This window comes from Pipistrellus hanaki (genome assembly GCF_964339955.1).
Source record: "Pipistrellus hanaki genome assembly, chromosome: 1".
Taxonomy (NCBI): domain Eukaryota; kingdom Metazoa; phylum Chordata; class Mammalia; order Chiroptera; family Vespertilionidae; genus Pipistrellus; species Pipistrellus hanaki.
In genome coordinates, this window is record NC_140503.1 from 5427787 (window position 1) to 5446117 (window position 18331).

Here is an 18331-nt window from a genome sequence, read left to right on the forward strand (position 1 = left end):
ACCTAAGAGGGGGCGGTGAAGGACTTAGAAAAGACAGACAAGAGAATAAAGCTGGGGCTAGGTGGGATGCTGCTTCTCTGATAAAGAGACAGCACCACAGCCTGCAAGCCAGATTCCATGAGGCAAAGTAAGGGCCTGGTCAAGATGTTTACAACGTTCTCGTGGGTTCCAAATCTACTCAATTACAGGCACCTGATCAAGGTTTGTGTGCTTGCATCTCTCTCAGCCACGTGGGACCACAGGTTCCGACCATAAAGTCAAGCTTACAGCTATTAGCCTTTGGCTATAATTGTGCTGGGACTTGCACGTGACTTTGCCACAAGAGGATCGAGCCCTCTCCTTAGTCCCAGGCTTGAACCTGTCCAAATGCCGTAGCCGCTCTTCACAATCTCCTTTAACGTCAGCTGCACACTGGGGCCTACATTTCCATACTTGCCAAAATCAAGAGCCATATCCTAAGGCCTGACCAATTGCCACGTGTTTTCAGCAACTTATTATGCTTTCCTGTCCTCACCCCAGGTCTTTGTTGTTTCAATTCAGGATTATAAATCCACTCTTTCCATTTTTTTTATTTTATAAATCTTTTTCTTATGAAATCTGGCTCCACTACAGGCGCCTGGGAACCCGAAATAACGGTGACTCGGACACGAGAGAGATCAATGTCTCCTCTGCATTGAAGGAATCCAGGTGAGACATACGGGGCCGGGGTGGGGGACACAGGACATCGGGAACCAGGGCCCATTCTAGCTCATTGCTGCACCCCGGGACCCTCCCAACCTATGCGGGCTGCTGGAGTTCCCACCGTCACACCCGTGTTCCAGACCGCAGGGCAGAGGGAGGAGGAAAGGAGGTGTGCAGCCCCCTAGATTGGTGTCTCTCTCGCACCAATGTCTCTTCCCTCTCTCTCTCTCTCTCTCTCTCTCTCTTCCCCCTCCCTTCTTCCCTTCTAGTCTCCCCAAATATCAATGGAAAACTAATCATCAGGTGAGGATTAATAAAAGAAGGGTGTGCTGACACCGGTTTGGCTCAGAGGATAGAGTGTCAGCCTGCAGACTGAAAGGTCCCAGGTTCGATTCCGGTCAAGGGCATGTACCTTGGTTATGGGCACATGCCCAGTGGGGGTGGGGGTGCAGGAGGCAGCTGATCGGCTGGAGCCAATGGATGTCTCTCTCTCACATCGATGTTTCTCTCCATCTCTCCCCCTCACTTCCACTCTCTCTAAAAATCAGTGGAAATATATCTTCAAAAAAGGATTAACAACAAAAAAAATTATTTTTTTCCAATTGCCTCAAATTGCTCATTGAAAGGACCTCATTGAGGTCATCAGCCCAGCCCTAACCGGTTTGGCTCAGTGGATAGAGCATCAGCCTGCGGGCTGAAAGGTCCCAGGTTTGATTCCGGTCAAGGGCATGTACCTTGGTTGCGGGCACATGCCCAGTGGGGGGTGTGCAGGAGGCAGCTGATGGATGTTTCTCTCTCATCGATGTTTCTAGCTCTCCATCCCTCTCCCTTCCTCTCTGTAAAAAAAAATCAATAAAATATATTTTTAAAAAATAAAAATAAATTAAAGTCCTCAGCCCATCACAGACTGCACCCGCCTCTCCCCAGCCCAGCGGGAGCTCCACGGGGAGGGCGCTGAGACACACTTGCCCACGTGGCGAGATGTCGGCCGCAGTGCGGTCTGCGTTCGGGTGCCCAAAAGCAACAATAACGAGAGCCGGCAGCTGGGGGGGGGGGGGGAGGGTGGCGATGAGGGACCGTCCACGGGCAGAAAGGCCCCAGACGAAAGGCCGAGCTCCGCTGGGCCTGGCCGGTTCGGGTGGAGGAATATGGAGGGGAAGGGCCCCCAGGAGTAAGGCCTTCGGGAGGAGGGGCTGGATTCCGGCGGGGAGACCCAGACCTCCGGGCAGCAGGGTCCCAGGTAGTGGCCTCCGTGGTCCGCAGAACCCCCACCCCCCCACCCCCCACGATCCAGGTGGGACCTCAGGCGAGGTCAGGCGCCTCTCCTGGGTCCCCACAGCCCCTGGGCACCCCTCCCCCACCCCCCCCCAATGCCAGGGTGCCCCGTTCTGGCCCGTCTCCTGGGTCCCCTCCCAGGCGGGGGCTCTGTGGGCACCGGGGCCCGGGCCCCCCGTGGGCATGCTGAGTGAAGGAGAGAGGAAGGGAAGGTTTTTTTTTCAGATTTCTGGAGGCTGTGGACAAGGACCAGGCCTGGAAGGAGGAGGAGGAGGAGGAGGAGACAGAAGGAGGAGGCCTCTCCTCTGCCCCCCGCAGGCTCCGCAGCCCCGAGCGGCCCAGCGAGGAGCCGGCAGACAGCCGTCCGGACGCCGGAGCCGTGACTCAGCGGCCATCTGCTATCTAATGAGAGAGTGACAAGCCAATTGGCGCGCTCCCTTCTCCCGAATGTGGCCGATCGAGAAATGTGACTTTCCTGATCCCTCTTTTAACCGTCCTGACTTGCTCACTCCTCATTCTCTTCATCCAGCGGCAGCGACCGCTGTGGTTTGCCCAGGAATCCCGCTCCTTTGGGTTTTGCTTTGGGGGGTGGGGTCTTTTTGGGGGGTAGAGGGCATTGGTAGGGGCCAGACCAATCCCAGGATTCTCTGCCTGAATCACAAAGAAATGGAGCCCTACACAGCCCCCACCCTGCCCGCTGCAGAGAGGACAGGCCACGGGGGAGGGTGACGCGGGGGGGCCTCGCCGGGGGATGAAGCCTAGGGCCGCGCGGACCCAGCGGCGGGTCCCTCGCCCGCACAGGCCTGGGTTCAGGCCTCAGCAGGAAGGAGCCTGCCCTGCGGGTCCCTGAGGGCCCCCTGTGGGTCTGACCTGAGACTGCACCAGGCAGTCTTGGCTTCTCCTGGGTTTTCCAGTGATTCGGACAAGCTTTGAGATCTGAGCCTGCCTCCGGCACTCACCCCCCGCCTGACCTCAGGCAGGTCCCCCGGAGTGGAACACCCGCCTTCCTCACTCAGCCCAGGGAGCAGGGTGGGGGTGGGGGGAGCCGGGGAAGGCCGCGCCCAGGAGGGGGCACCTTTATCCAGTCCCCTGACCTGCAGGAGGGGGCAGGGCTGTGCCCAGAGAGCGTCCCCGCCCTGGGTTCCGAGGAATGTTTTTTTGTCTGTTTGTTTTGTTTTTAATTTAAATGCTTTATTGTTTCGAGTATCACATATGCCGAAACCGGTGTGGCTCAGTGGATAGAGCATCGGCCTGCAGACTGAAGGGTCTCAGGTTCGATTCCGGTCGAGGGCATGTACCTTGGTTGCAGGCACATCCCCATTAGGAGGTGTGCAGGAGGCGGCTGGTCGATGTTTCTCTCTCATCGATGTTTCTAACTCTCTATCCCTCTCCCTTCCTCTCTGTAAAAAATCAATAAAATATATTAAAAATTGAAATAAAAAAATAAAGTATCACATATGTCTTCCCCTCTTCCCCCCGCCCCGCCCCTCCCCTCCCGCTGAGAAGACGGGGTTCCAGGCAAAACAAACCAGGGTTTGAGTCTGTGTACCAGCCTCGTGGCTCTGGGCGAGAGACCCCTCCGAGCCTCAGTTTCCCCTCCTGCTCAGGGCTGAGAGGCCCGCTCACACGGCACGCGGGGTGGATGGGACCACGGGGCTAAGCAAAGATGAGAAGCCGGGGCGACTGTGTCTCGGCTGCGTGTTCCTATTGGCACCACGTTCAGCCCCAGCGCCCAGCGCCTGCCCCACGGCTCCCCGAGGAGCCACCGGCCCCCGCCTGGACGGAGGGCCCGTGGGGGGGACGGGGCCGCGGTCTGGCCACGTGTCGGCCTCCCGTCCAATCCCCACTCACGTGACCACCAGCATCGGCGGCGGATGGATGGAACGAGGCACAGATGGCTACTTTGTTGTTGTTCTTTGAACTGACAGCTGCTGGTATAAAAATAAATTAAATTAAATTTCACATAAGTCAGACTTCTCTGTATTTTTTTTTTTTTAATGAACTAAGTTTTTTTTTTTTTTTTCTGTGTTGTTGTCGTTAAATTGTTTTCTTTCTTTTTAACATACGGAGACAGAGAAAACTCCAGGGCAGCAGAAACAAGAATTCAAAAAAAATAAAAAATAAAAAAGAAGAACTCGGAGGCGACCCTGCGTGTGGAGAGCCCCAGCCCCTTCCCCCGCCCCGCGCCCGCGAAGCGGGGACAGAGGATCCTGGCTCCCTTGTCTGAGGGGCCAGGGAGTCCAATGGTGCTGGGCGGGGGCCAGCTTCGGCCACCAGCGGCGCCGGGTCCTGGCGCAAGTCCCTGTCCCAGGAGCGCGGGCGGAGGAGCAGTGCGGCCGGCCTCGGGGCGCCCCGGCGGGCAGGGGCCCTCGGCGTGGGAGCCGCCTGAGGCTAAGCCCGCGCGGGGCATCTTCACCCCGGGGGACGGATTTCCGTAAAGGGCGTGTACCTTGGTTACGGGCACATCCCCGGTGGGGGGTGTGCAGGAGGCGGCTGGTCAATATTTCTCTCTCATCAATGTTTCTAGCTCTCTATCCCTCTCCCTTCCTCTCTGTGAAAAAAAAAAAAATCAATAAAATATATTAAAAAAAGATTAAATGGAGAGGAGATGGAAGGATGCCTCCAGCCCCACCTGGCTCCCAGCAGGCGCTCAGAGCCCAGCCTGTGGCCTCACCCACCCTCCCCCTCCGTCCCTCCTGCCGCTTCCCACGCCGCTCCGGTGCGTTCCGGGCTCAGCGCGTGCACACGCAGAAGGCGGGGGCGCTGCGGGGTCTGGAGCAGGCGGCCCACCCCCTGCTCCCCGGCGTCTGTTCCCATCCCTGGGGCTGCACTCTCAGCGGCCCGCCTCCTGGCCACTGCGGGCCGCTCCAGCTGAGCCTCGGCCGGCAGCCGCCCCCTGGAGGAGCGGTCCCACACCCGCTTCTGTCCCCCTGGCAGAGGAGGGGGGACTGGTGCCCCTTTCAGGGTTCCCGGGCTCCGGGCTCCGATGACTCCGCGGAAAGAGGAGGGGAGTCCCTGTGGACCGAGGCCTGCAAGCCGTCTCATCAGGAACACGACCCACGCCCCCGGGAATGCACTGCGGTTCTCGGAGAAGTTCCTACTAGTCTCATGGGAAGCAGGAAACAGGAAGTGCTCCTGTCGGAGGGATGCTCACGCTGCCTGCCCGCCACCAGCAAGGTGGCCCTCCAGCTCCCAAGGGCATGATGGGAAACCCCGTGCCCAGAGACGTCCTGAGTGCACCCCCTGCACCCCTTCACCACTCCAAATCCCACTCTCTCTGCCCCAGGAGCCTGCACTGGTCAGAGAAACATCCCACAGAACTTCCTGCCACATGTCAAAGAAATACTCTATACTTCGCCGTCCAGTCCGGCCGTCACTAGCCACACGTCTTAGTTACTCACCAGCTGCTGGAAATGTGGCCGACCCCGCTGAGGAGCGAGCACTTTACACGGCACTGGGTTTTAATGTGCGCAGCCACGGTGGCCACCATGCTGGCAGACCCAGCTTCCGATTCACAGCCTCTGTTTTCCAACCTGTGAAATGGGCCTGTGAGGCTTTCCCTCCCAGGGAGGCGGGAGGGTGAATGAGGGAGACCGGTGGGTACAAGGACATGTCATGAACTCAAAACTGGTGGAGGAACACGAAGGATTCCATTCCGCAGCCTTTGGCTTCTTTCTTTCACCCCAACGAGCAGGTCCCTGTGAGGCACCGGGCACTCTCGGGGCACAAGGGGGAGACTCTGGGAGCAATTGCCCCAACGAGGGAAGGGCAGTCCAGTCCATGAGCGCAAAGAAAGAGCAGCTGCTTGTGGGCGGCCCAGGTGGTCCTCGGTAGCATCTGGAGCAGGGCCTTGTCTCAGCCCCTGACGTGGCCTTACCCCGGAGGCCGCGGCTGCTGCCCAGCCTTTTTGTAACGTGATGGGGGCACAGGGTTCCCGGACGCTCACGGCAACATGTGATCAGCAAGAATTGCCTCTGACGGGTCCCTTCCTGCGGGGACCCGGCCCGTCCCGCTGTCCTCACCGGCAGGTGCTTTCTGTGCCGTCCGCGGGGAGAGGCGGTGGCGGGCGGCAGAGCTCTGCTGACTCTCTGCTGGTCCCAGGCGGACCACACGTTTCTCCTCTCCTGAAACAGAACCGGGGTCAGGTGAGCTGCCTGGTCGGCAGCAGCTGTGACTTCCTCCAGTTCTAAAAACAACAGCAGATTCACAGCGAGAGCGATGATGATGACGGCGAGTGCTTGGGGGAAGGGGGGGTGTTCGCTTGTTGCCAACGGTAAGGCTAATCGCTTTACCGTTATGTTTTAATTCCCATCCATGAGGCAGGGCGACCCCTCTCTTTTAGAGGTGAGGTAGCCGGGCTGGGAGAGGGGAGCCAGCAGACCCTCCCAGGGGTCCTCAAACTTTTTAAAGTGGGGGCCAGATCACGGTCCCTCAGAGAGCTGGAGGGCCGGACTATATGAACTACTAATTCCTACTGTAACACCTCGGCTGCGCTCACTGCCCAAAAAACCTGGCGGGCCGGATCAGACTCCTCTGCGGGCCGCATGTGGCCCGTGGGCCGTAGTTTGAAGACCCCTAAACCTACCCACAGCCCTAACTGGTTTGGCTCAGTGGATAGAGCGTCGGCCTGTGGACTGAAGGGTCTCAGGTTCGATTCCGGTCAAGGGCATGTGTATTGGTTGTGGGCACAAGCCCAGTGGGGAGTGTGCAGGAGGCAGCTGATGGATGTTTCTCTCTCATCGATGTTTCTAACTCTCTCTCCCTCTCCCTTCCTCTCTGTAAAAAAAAAAAAAAAAAAAAAAAAAAATCAATAAAATGTGTGTTTTTTTAAAAAATAAATAAACCTACCCACCCTGTCATGTCACCAGCCCCGTCCTCCTGCCTCATGGGGATTGGAGGGCCTGAGAGAGAGTCCTGCATGGAATCCCATGTCAGACCTGCAAGCAGCATCTGATCCCAGACCCCCAGTCGAAGGTGGGGAGGAGTGAGTGTTACCTCAGATGACTCAGGGGAGAGCAGAGAGAGGTTTCTGCCACTTTAACTGCTGATCTGGGCTCCTTGCTGATCTGGGCAGGCCTGTGGTGTGCAGGGACCCCCTGGAGCTGACAGAGGGACAGACAGACAGACCGACAGACCCACCGACCTACGGGAGATTCCTGCTGTGCTGTTGCTACCTAAGCAGCCTTAGCTGTGGCTCCCCAGTTCTCTGAGTCTGTGTTTTTATCAGAAAAGGGGGTGCCCACAGCTCCCTCCCGCTGAGGGGACCGTGGCTGGCTCGGGGACCCAGCAGTCCCGGCCCGGCTCTGGGTGCACACCGGGCGCCCCGTCCAAGGACCGGTGACCACCATCCCCTGGGCCCGTGTGCACACATGAGGCTCAGCGGCCCGGCGGGAGAGGGCAGGCCCCGGGGCAGGCATGGAGCCCGGGCCCACTCAGCCCCTCCCCGAAGCCGTCCCCAGGGCTCGGTCCCATCACAGGCCGGGGAGCCGCCTCGCCCGCCCAGTAGCACCCGGAGAAGAGGATTGCGAGCGAATTCCAAACAAGCATGTGTGTTTCCCCTCGGCCATCTGCGCGGGGCCCGCGGCGCCAGCTCTGGGAGGCGGAAGGAACAAGGCGGAAGTGGATGGCTCTCGGAGAAGCTGGAAAAATTAGCAGTGAGGAGGGGAGATCGTAACGAGAAAATGAGCCTTAATAAGGCAAACACAGTCCTGCCGCGGCTTCTTTCCTCGCGCGCTCGCCCAAAACAAGCGGTGACTTCATGTCTGGGCCTCTCGGCGCTCCTGCGGCAGAGCCAGCGGAGAAAGAGCCAGAGAGGAATGGCCCCGCTGTCCCTGGACAGGGTCCCTGGCACCCGGAGAGGAGAGCCGGACCCGCTGCCGCTGCCCACTCTGCCCCGGGCCCCGCACGGCACACACACCTGCCCGTCAGCCCGGCCAGGCCACGCTGCAGTGACAGCCCGGCTCTCAGCCTGCACACAGCACAGCTCGGCAAACTCCATAAACCTGGGGCCTACATTTCCGCCCTGTTCAGACGGCCTTACACGCCTTATACACACCTCCGACTGCACCTGCCCACTCCTGCCCCATCCGGGAGAGGCCAGCCCATGGCCCACGCACGGGGAGGGGTGGGGAGGGTGACGCCTGGAAGGGGGCCCGGAGCCCAGCCCCTTCTGTGCACAGCGGGCACAGGCAGCACCTGCACCCGTGGTCCGGCCTCGCCATAGCCATGACCGTTTGTCTCCTCTAGCTTCTGTAGCATCAGACCAGCCAGCTGGGCACCGGCACCGGCACCGGCCCCGCTGGGCACGGAAGTCTCCTCTGCCAGGGAGTCAGGAGCGCAGCCCGAGCGCGATGCATGGAGGCCTGGAGTGGCCGAGCGTCCCCGGCCCCCAGCACCAGCGCTCCCTCCAGCCAGGAGGGCCCGGCGGAGGCACAGCTGGCTGCCTGCGCGTGTGGCTTAATGGGAGCTGTAATTCCTCCCCCGCTCCAGCTAGAACTGGGGCGACGTGCATAATTCATGGGGGTCTGGGTGGCGCAGCCAGGCTGGGTGCCGCGCTGGAAGTGGGGCGGGTGTGAGCGGATGGAAAAGCACCCCGAGGGGAGGGGGCTGCCGCCCTGGCCTGGCTCCTCAGCCCTGTTCCCCGGAACCCGAGCATCCCGGGCTGGAGGAGAGGCCTCGGCCTAACATCTCTCGGCTCCAGTGTCCTGGGGGAAGGGGTCAGCTGGTCTGCTATGGTGCTGGCTCCTGGGGCTCCGAGTCGCAGTCCAGCTGAGGAGGGAGCAGCACAGGGTCCTCTCACATCGATGCCAAGCTGGGTACCTGTTTATCACCCCCTCACACACACACCCCCACTGGGTGTCAGCTCTGTGAGGGCAAGGGTCCTTGTCTCTTTTGCTAACTGCTGTCTGGAACAGGGACTAGGACTCACGTAGTCAATGAACAGTTGTTGAATGGCTGAGTGAGCTCAGGTGCAGAGTGGAGAGAGAGAGAGAGAGAGATCAGTCTGATCCTAAATCTGTGGCCTTGGCGTGTGACCTTGAACAATTTAAACCTCTTTTCAAACTCTCCGTACCTCTGTTTCTCTCCCTGTGAAATGGACACAGCGGGGCTGGGAATTGGGGCTAGTGGAGCCGCAGCAGGGTTGGTGGCTCAGCCCTGAGGGCCGGGCTCAGGAGGGGCTGGTGAGCTCTGCACAGCGTGACCAGCTCAGATTTGCAGACCGGGGAGTGCCAGGCTCCAGAAGCACCCCAGGTTCTGGAACTACCCCCAGGCTCCAGAACCACCCAGGCTCCAGAGCTGCCCGCCAGGACGCTGGAGCCAGTGGCTGGGATCCAGGCCTGCACACCGCGGGGTTCTGGGGCCTAGAACCAGGCCTGAGGGCTCGCAGGGCACAGCTTTGGGCAGAGTGAGGCCCCTGGTTCTGGAAGCGTGGCTCTCTCCAGTGTTTCGCTTCCTGCTTAGGGACCCTGTCCCCACGGACCTCCGGGAGCCGAACCAGGGTCCTCGCCGACATTCCGCAGAGGTGCAGCAGCAGCGTGGCTGACACCGGTGTCCCGAGTCCCAGGTCTCTGCGAAGGCTGGCTCCCTGCCCGAACCGAGGCAAGCACGGCCTCCACCCCCAAAGGTCCACACGGGCCTGGCACCCCGAGCCAGCTCTGCCTGGGAGCGGCTTCTCTGGGGCTCCCACCAGCGGGGTCCCAGGAGTCTGGTTGGAAGGGCCCGTGCGCTCAGTAATACATCCCCCAAAGGAGGACACCCAGCAGGGGCAGAGGCAGCCCGCCCCCGCCCGGGTCAGGCCAGGACAACACCTGTGTCCCTGCAGCGGGCACAGGCAGCTCCCCGCCCACGGGGGCCTTTGTGAGAGCAGCTCAGCCCGCTGCCAGGCTGCTCCTCTGCCCGCAGCCTGAATATTCCATGGGCCTGAATAATGCAGGCCGCCCACGGCCCAGCACCGCGGCGCTGCGGGAGGCTGCGGAGACAGACGGCGGTGTCGTCTCCATCTTCCCATCCTCTCCCCCCGACACCCCATGACTGTTTTGAACTAGTGGAGGCTCCCGCCAGGCTAGGGACAAGGCCTGATACACGGGGCGGGTGGGGCGGGTGGGGTGAGGGCACCTTACCCCTCCCATCCCTGTGGTGGAAGCACCGTGAGTTGCAGAGAACATGGGGTTGGAGCTCAGCTAACGCAGGCTCAGGTCTCACTCCACCCGAGTCCCTGCCCTCACGGAGCTCCGTGTCCGAGTCTGTAAATGGAAGGCCCTGCCGGGCAGCCTTCCCTGAGGCTGGATGGGGCGGGAGACGGTGCAAACAGGAGAGGCCAGCATCACCAGCCTCCTTCTCCACCGCCAGCCCGCGGCCCGCCCTCACCTGCCCCTCGGCGGTCTTCACGCTGCAGACCACGGAGCCAGGGCCGCACGCCTGCTGTCACCACCCCCAAGTACGTGGTGATGTCTCATGGAAGCTTCCTGGCTGCTTCAGAGAACACATTAGGCCAACAAATTGGGGGGCTGGAAAGGAGACCTTAACCAAAGACAGTAAAAACCTCTAACCATGGAAGGTTAAAAAAAAAAAAAAGAAAAGAAAAGAAAAAGAAAAGGGCCCCAAACCATGCAGCCAGTTTTCTTTAAAAAAAAAAAAACCTTTTGTTTTTTTGCGTGCAAAGAAGGTCCATGCTCATGGAAACAATGCAAGTGAGAAAAGCATATTTAAAAACCTAGTTGAAACCGGTTTGGCTCAGTGGATAGAGCGTCAGCCTGCAGACTGAAGGGTCGCAGGTTTGATTCCGGTCAAGGGCATGTACCTTGGTTGCGGGCACACCCCCAGTGGGGAGTGTGCAGGAGGCAGCTGGTCGGTGTTTCTTTCTCATCGATGTTTCTAAATCTCTATCCCTCTCCCTTCCTCTCTGTAAAAAAATCAATAAAATATAAAATAAATAAAAGCCTGACAGCCTCTCTCACTCCAGCCCAGCTCCAGAAGATGACCAATGTAAAACAGAGTGAGTGGATACACGTTGAGTTTTGTGGCTTTGCTTTAGTGTAGTTGAGTTTCTTGATCCATTTTGAGTGAATTTTGTAAATGGTATGAGATCAGCATCCACCTTTATTCCTCTGCCTGTGACTGTGCAGTTGTCCCAGGACCGTTTGTTGAAAAGACTATTCTTTCCCCCAATGAATAGTTAGGGCACCTGTGTTAAAGATAAGCTTCTTACAGACTCATAGACACTTAATTGTATTCCACTGACCAAAACAGCTAGCCAGAACCATACAGTCCCCATTACTTTTGATTTTCAGTAAGTTTTGAAATCAGGAATGTGAGTCCTCCAACTTTACTTCCTGTCTTCAAATTGTTTGGGTCATTCTGGGTCCTGGGAAATTTCATATTGTAAGGTTTGAGGCGCAGGAAACGAGTCAAAGACCACCAAGACATATTAAAGGAAGTAATGAGCAGGACTCGTTACGGAGGTAGAGAAATCGGGATTAAAGGAGGGGGGAGAGGAGAAAGGGCCCAGCTGGGCTGACTCCACAGACGAGAGAACAGCAGCACATGGAGGTGTGGGGGAGCCTTTTGAGGGGAGGAACAGGAAAGGGTTGGACCCAGGGCGGAACAGGAAGGGGTGGGCTCCAGGGCACTTCAGCACGTGCTGATTGGTGGTACAATGTCTTGGGGATGTCTCGGTGGCAGGTGCCAGTAATGTCATAACTCTGCCCACCAGTTGCTGGGAGAGAGGATCTCACACATATGAATTTTAGAATGACCTTGGCAATTTCTACAAAGAAGTTAGCTGGAATTCTGGTAGGGATTGCATTGAGTCTATAGATAATTTGGGGGAATATGCCATTTTAACAATACCAAATTTTAATCTATGAATATAGGATTCTTTCTATTTATTTAGATTTTTTATTTATTTCAACAATGTTGTATAGTCTTCAGAGTACAAGTTTTGTGCTTTGTTACTAAATTTACTCCTAAATATTTTATTCTTTTTGATGATACTGTAAATTGAACACTTCGAATATTTTTAAAAAATAGTTTTGTTCCCAATACAAATGTGATAGTTTTTATATTTCCATTTCTGCTTATTGCTGATATCAAAAACAGCTATTTTGTTGTTACTTATTTATCTAGCACCCAACCACCTTAGCTTTTGTTGTTGTTGTTGAATTGCTTGAATTTTCTAGATTTATAATTATGTGACCTGCAAAAAAGGCCATTTTATTATTTCTCATCATGTATTTAAATGGTCTTGGTTAGTTTTCAGCTAGACCAGTATTGAGTAGATGGTGAGAACAGACACCTCCCTCGGTCCTGGGTCCAGTGACACCAGCCTTAGAAGTTCTGTCTGCTGTTCAGTTTGGGTGAAAGCCTTGTACATGCTTAAGTCGTTTTCTTATATTCCATCTTTCTTAGGGAGGCATGGTAGTCACAAAGTGTGTGTTCTGGCTTGGCCTATGTGGCTCAGTTGGTTGGGCCTTCTCCCATGCACCAGGAGGTCACCGGTTTGATTCCCACCTGGGTTTCAGGCTTGGTCCCCAGTAGGGAGTATGCAGGAGGCAGCAGACCAATGTTTCTCTCTCTCTCCCTCTCCCTTCCTCTCTCTGAAATCAGGACAGCAAGAGAAAAATAAACACACAAATTCAGGAGCACAAATACTCTTTTGTCAGCTCTCTAGTAAAATAAGCAAATATTTGATAAACAATGCAGTTCACGAGGCAGCAGCTTTACTGTAGAGGTGGCTAGCGAGGGGGCAGTAGCAGAGGGGCAGGTGGGCACAGGGGGGCTGGCACCCCAGGGTGGCTGCCTGCCTTCCACAGAGAACCCTTCATGGCCACACACTTTCTCGGGGCCATATCATAATGCTAAGAATTAATATTTCTGCTCCATTTTAATCCCCTCTCAATAAATCTATGAATTCAACACAATCCCAATCAAAACCTGATCGAGATCTTAATGGGATTTGACATGCTGATTCCAATATTCAGAAGGACGAGCGAATGCTCCAGAGTAGCCAAGACAGCTTGAAAAAGGAAGAAACATGAGCGAAATTTTGCCCGACAAGATGTCAAAACATATTATAAAGTAATTTTAATAAATATAATGTGATATTAGCACATGAATAGATAAATAGATCCTTGTAACAAAAATAGAAGATTAAAAAAAAAAACCCAGGCCCATGTATATATTGGTATTTCCAATCAGTGGAGTGGGGGGGTGGATTATTCAAAAAATATTAGAACAATTTACTACCTAGAAACTTTTTAAATTAAATTCCCTTTTCATACAATTAACAAAAATTAATGGTGGGAGGGCACATTAATTTTTTTTTTTAAAAAGGGCCTCTTAGAATAATAGGAGACAACATTAGAAAATATATTTATGACCTTGAAAAATCTTAAGATTTACTGAAAAATTTTACTACAAAATTTAAAAGTTTATATGCAGAAAGATAATATAAAGTTAGAAATGGCAGATGAAAAAATATTTACAAAATATATAACAAATAAATGTGCCCAATATATGTAAAGAATTCCTTTGATATGGAAACAGGAAAAAGATACTCATAGATGAGATGCAGAAGACAAATGATAAAGGGTTAATACACATATTAAAAGATGTTCAACTTTTCTGAAAAGACAGGAAATGCATATTAATTTGACATATTTGTTCCCATCAGACTGGCAAAAACTTAAATGTGCCAACATCAAGTGTCGGAGAGTGGGCAGGGATGTAGGCACACTTAATCTACACTGCCAGTGAGATTATAAATGGGGAAAGTCACTCTGGAGGCCAATTTGGCAAACTCTGCTAAAATTTAATATGCAGTCTGCTTGCCTGCCTTCTTTCCTTCTTGACTATTCAGTCTAAAACCGTTATGTAAGACTGAGCAGAGTAGGTGCACACACCAGAGGGAGGGAGGGTGGCAGCCCAGCATGGGTGTGCGAAGCCAAATGAGTTCAAGCCAGGCGAGGTGTGTGTGTGTGTGTGTGTGTGTGTGTGTGTGTATGTATGTGTATGTGTGTGTGTGTGTGTGTTTAATATGTTTTTATTGATTTTAGAAAGAGAGGAACTGAGAGTGATAGCGAGAGATAGAAACATCGACGACAGAGAGACATCAATTGGCTGCCTCCTGCACACCCCTGACCAGAAATCTTACTGGGGACCTCTGTTTCACAGCTGGGCCTCGCCTGGGCACTTCCAAGCCCAATACAAACAGCAGCCATCTGCAGACCTCTCTGTAGCTCCTGCTGGGTGGCCCCAGGCAGTGGCTGACTTTGCACCTACCTGGAGGCCCTAGAGCAGGGGTCCTCAAACGTTTTAAAGTGGGGGCCAGATCACGGTCCCTCAGAGAGCTGGAGGGCCGGACTATATGAACTACTAATTCCTACTGTAACACCTCGGCTGCGCTCACTGCCCAAAAAACCTGGCGGGCTGGATCAGACTCCTCTGCGGGCCGCATGTGGCCCGCGGGCCATAGTTTGAAGACCCCTGCGGGCCTAGAGCCAGTGTACCCAGTGGACAGCTTCAGACCATAGCAGATTACAACTCAACACATACACAAGCAGCACACTCAAGGGGCAGACTCAGTGAGCACCAAAGCCCCACTGAAGCAAGTCCTGCTCCAGAGGGTGTTTCCTGTATAGCAACTCTCCCAGTGTAGTCACAGCTGGTCCTCACAGCCAATTGACCTGGAGGTCAATTCCTCCCAAGGCTCAACTATAAGACTGTATACACAGCCCACACTGGGGCATACCTAGAGGGGCCAGATCAGGCGACTGGGGAGGCTGAACCACTGGGCCCTACAGGACACCTACTACACAAGGCCATTCTACCAATTCCAGGAGACATTAACAGCTCTACATAATACATAGAAAGAAGCACAGGGAAGCAGCTAAAACAGGAGGCAAAGAAACATGTCACAAATGAAAAATAAATGGAAGCAAGCAACCTACTGGATACAGAGATCAAAGCAATGGTTATAAAGTTACTCGAGAATCTTCATGAGAGCTTCAAAGAACTTAGTGAGACTTTCAAGGATCTTAGTGACAATTTCAAAGACATGTAAAAGGACCAGTCAGAAATAAAGCATACAGTAACTGAAACAAAGAATAATTTACAGGGATTCAACAGTGGAGTAGAGGATTTTGAGAATCAAATCAACAATTTGAAACATGAGGAAGCAAAAAACACCCAATCAGAAGACCAAAAAGAATCCAAAAATATGAAGATAGTGTAAGGGGCCTCTGAAACAACTTTAAGCATACCAGTATTCACATTATGGGGGTGCCAGAAGAAGAGAGAGAGCAAGATATTGAAAACCTATTTGAAGAAATAATGACAGAAAATGTCTGGTACCTGCTACTTACAAGTCCAGGAAGCACAAAGAGTCCCAAACAAAGGATCCCAAAAAGGCCCATCATAATTAAAATGCCAAAGGCTAAAGACAAAGAACAAATCTTAAAAGCAACAAGAGAAAAGCAGTTAGTTACCTACAAAGGAGTGCCCATTCGACTGTCAGCTGATTTCTCAACAGAAACTTTGCAGGCCAGAAGGGAGTGGCAAGAAATATTCAGTGATGAACAGCTAGAACCTACAACCAAGATTACTCTATCCAGCAAAGCTATCATTTAGAATTGAAGGTCAGATAAAGAACTTTGCAGACAAGAAAAAGTGAAAGGAGTTCATCACCACCAAACCAGTATTACATGAAATGCTGAAGGGTATGCTTTAAGAAAAAAAAGAAAAAAGAAAAAAAAGGATTAAAAATATGAACAATAAAATCGCAATAAGTACATATCTATCAAACAACCGAGTCTAAAAATCAAAATAAACGAATAAGATCTCTAATGAACAAAATACACTGGTGAATAAAATAGAATTTGAGGCATGGAATAGACCGACGATTCTCAGAGGGAAGGGGGAGAGCGAGATTAAAAAAAAAAGATCTTATACGCGTATATGCATTACTTATGGACGCGGGGTGTGAAGACCTGGGGCGGGGTGGGAACTGGGGTAATGGGAGGGGATGGGAAGGGGGTACGTCTGTCATACTCTCAACAATAAAGATTTTAAAAAGTAAAATAAAATAAATCATGTCCTAAACAAGAAAAAATTAAAACAAATAATGTCCTTTTTGTAGGAAATACACACTGATTTTTGTCGCTGGAATCTGGTAGCAGCACCTGTGACTGAAGAGGTCAGGAGTTGGGGGTGCGGCTGAGGGAAGGGCAGCCGCGGTGCTGTGGTCTCTCCGTCTCAATGAGGCACGGGCACGGAGCAGGCGCTTTATGGGAGGCACGGGCACAGAGCGGGCGCTTTATGGGAGGCACGGGCACGGAGCGGGCGCTTTATGGGTGGTTATTAAAAGGGGGATTTTGGAATCAGAAGACCAACCTGCTTGTCTGAGGAGGGTTGCTCCTGGGACCGCGTTCACTGTCCAGTCCTCCAGGAAGAGGTGGCTCTGTGACGCAGGGCCAACGGGCCTGGAGCTGGGCTTCCGAGTCCTTCTCGGGAAGACGGAAGCAGCACCACAGGGGCTGGGTGGGCCGATCTGCCGCAGCTCCATGGAGAGAAGCCAAGTCCCGGTCTCCGCCCACCCCCTCTTGGCACCCTGGACCACACACCTCCCTACTGCTCAGAGGCTCCTGGATTGCAGGCGTGGCTCTGGAGTCAGAAGCCTGTGGACAAGGAGAAGCCAGACAAGTCCCGCCTCCAGTCTGGTGGGGGCAGTAGACACGCAGCAACATGGCCCAGCGGGGCCAGGCATGCATGACCAGCGCTCCCGTGCACAGGAACGTAACCCACAGAACCACCCCGTGGAGCTGGTGCTGTCCCGGCCCGGTTCTGCAGAGGAAACCGGGAGGCGGGGAGCGGGGAGCGCACTGGCCCAGGCGGCCGGGATCGGACACAAGCCGGCCAGTTCCTCGGTGGCCGTCCCAGCACGCGTGGGCCGGCATGTCCAGGCCGTCTGCTCCTTCCCGTCCTCAGAGCGAGGCTGGCCCCGCGGGGCCGCGGGCGGGGGTGGGCATCTGTCCGCCCCGAAGGCTCCCTGCCCCGGGGAGCCGCTGATGGGCGCCTCAGCCAGCCCACGAGGATTTGCATTTTTTATTACGCTTGTCACAGGAAGTCCACGCGAGCACTTGAGGCCGCTGCCAAGTGTGTACAAGGTGGATGTTAATTAAAGCGGAAGATGACAGCCTGCGAGGAGAGGGATCGCTTTCCCCGGCGGAGAAGCGACCTTTCGGCAGAGCTGGCTCCGGCTCTGGCTGTCGGCACCTGAGGGCTCTGAGCGTCTTCAGTGAGGCTGGGGTTCCCCGCTCGGCTGCGGTGCCCGGCCTCCCGGTGCGGGGAGGGCCTGGCTCCGGGGGACCCCAGGTCATCGACTTCCGCTGCCAAGCCACAGAGGACGTCCTTTCTGAGCAGAGAGAACTGCCTGGAGCCCAGCTCTGCCCCTGCAGGCGCCCCCGCAGCCGCCTCGGGGACCTGTTCTCACCCTCGCCCTTTGCTGGCCGTGACCTCCTCGCTTCCTGTGGTTTCTCTGTCCACCTCCTCGCAGGCCCACGCCCAGGCAGCCCCTGACCTCCGTCACCCCTGCAAACAGCAGCTCCAGCCTGGCCCTGTCTGAGCCTCCAGCACCCGTGCAGCAGTTCCGGGGCTCAGAGGACCCGGTCCTGGGACCCCCCGCCTCTATGTCAGCCCCTCCCCCACACCCCGAAAGTGCTGCCCTGCATCCGGCCCAGGGACAGCCCCAGGCCCCACAGGACATCCCTGGTGCCCCTCAGGGCCCTCTTCCTCCAAACCAGTCCCAAACCACAGCTGGGGGCTGCCAGGTGGATTAGGCTGCGCTCTACACGCCTGCGCCCAGGGCCGGAGGACACTGCGCATGCCGCTGGCCGTTTCACTTCCAATCCGAGCTCTCATGCTGGTCCACCTGGGGTGCCCCTGCCAGGAATCGAACCCGGGCCTCTGGTTCGTAGGCCGACCCTCAACACTGAGCCACGCCCGCCAGGCCGGTTGCATTTCTCTGTCCCAGCGACCAATCCCAGCACCGCCCCACCCAGGCCCCTGGCCACATTGCTTGCAGGCAGGATCGCCTGCTGGGTGAGTAGATCCTCAATGTGAATGTAGTTCTGTATGTTACTTCCTTAATGATGAGCACATGTGCACAAGAAGCCGTTATTTATACAACACAACAGCAACAACAAACCAAAACACAGCCATGCAAGCAAACACCCACCTCTCGCCCTCCCCAGCTGGGCTCAGTGGGTAGAGCGCCAGTCTGTGGACTGAAGGGCCCTGGGATCAATTCTGGTCAAGGGCACATACCTTGGTTGCAGGCTCCTTCCTGGGCCCTGGTCAGGGCAGGTGCAGGAGGCAACCA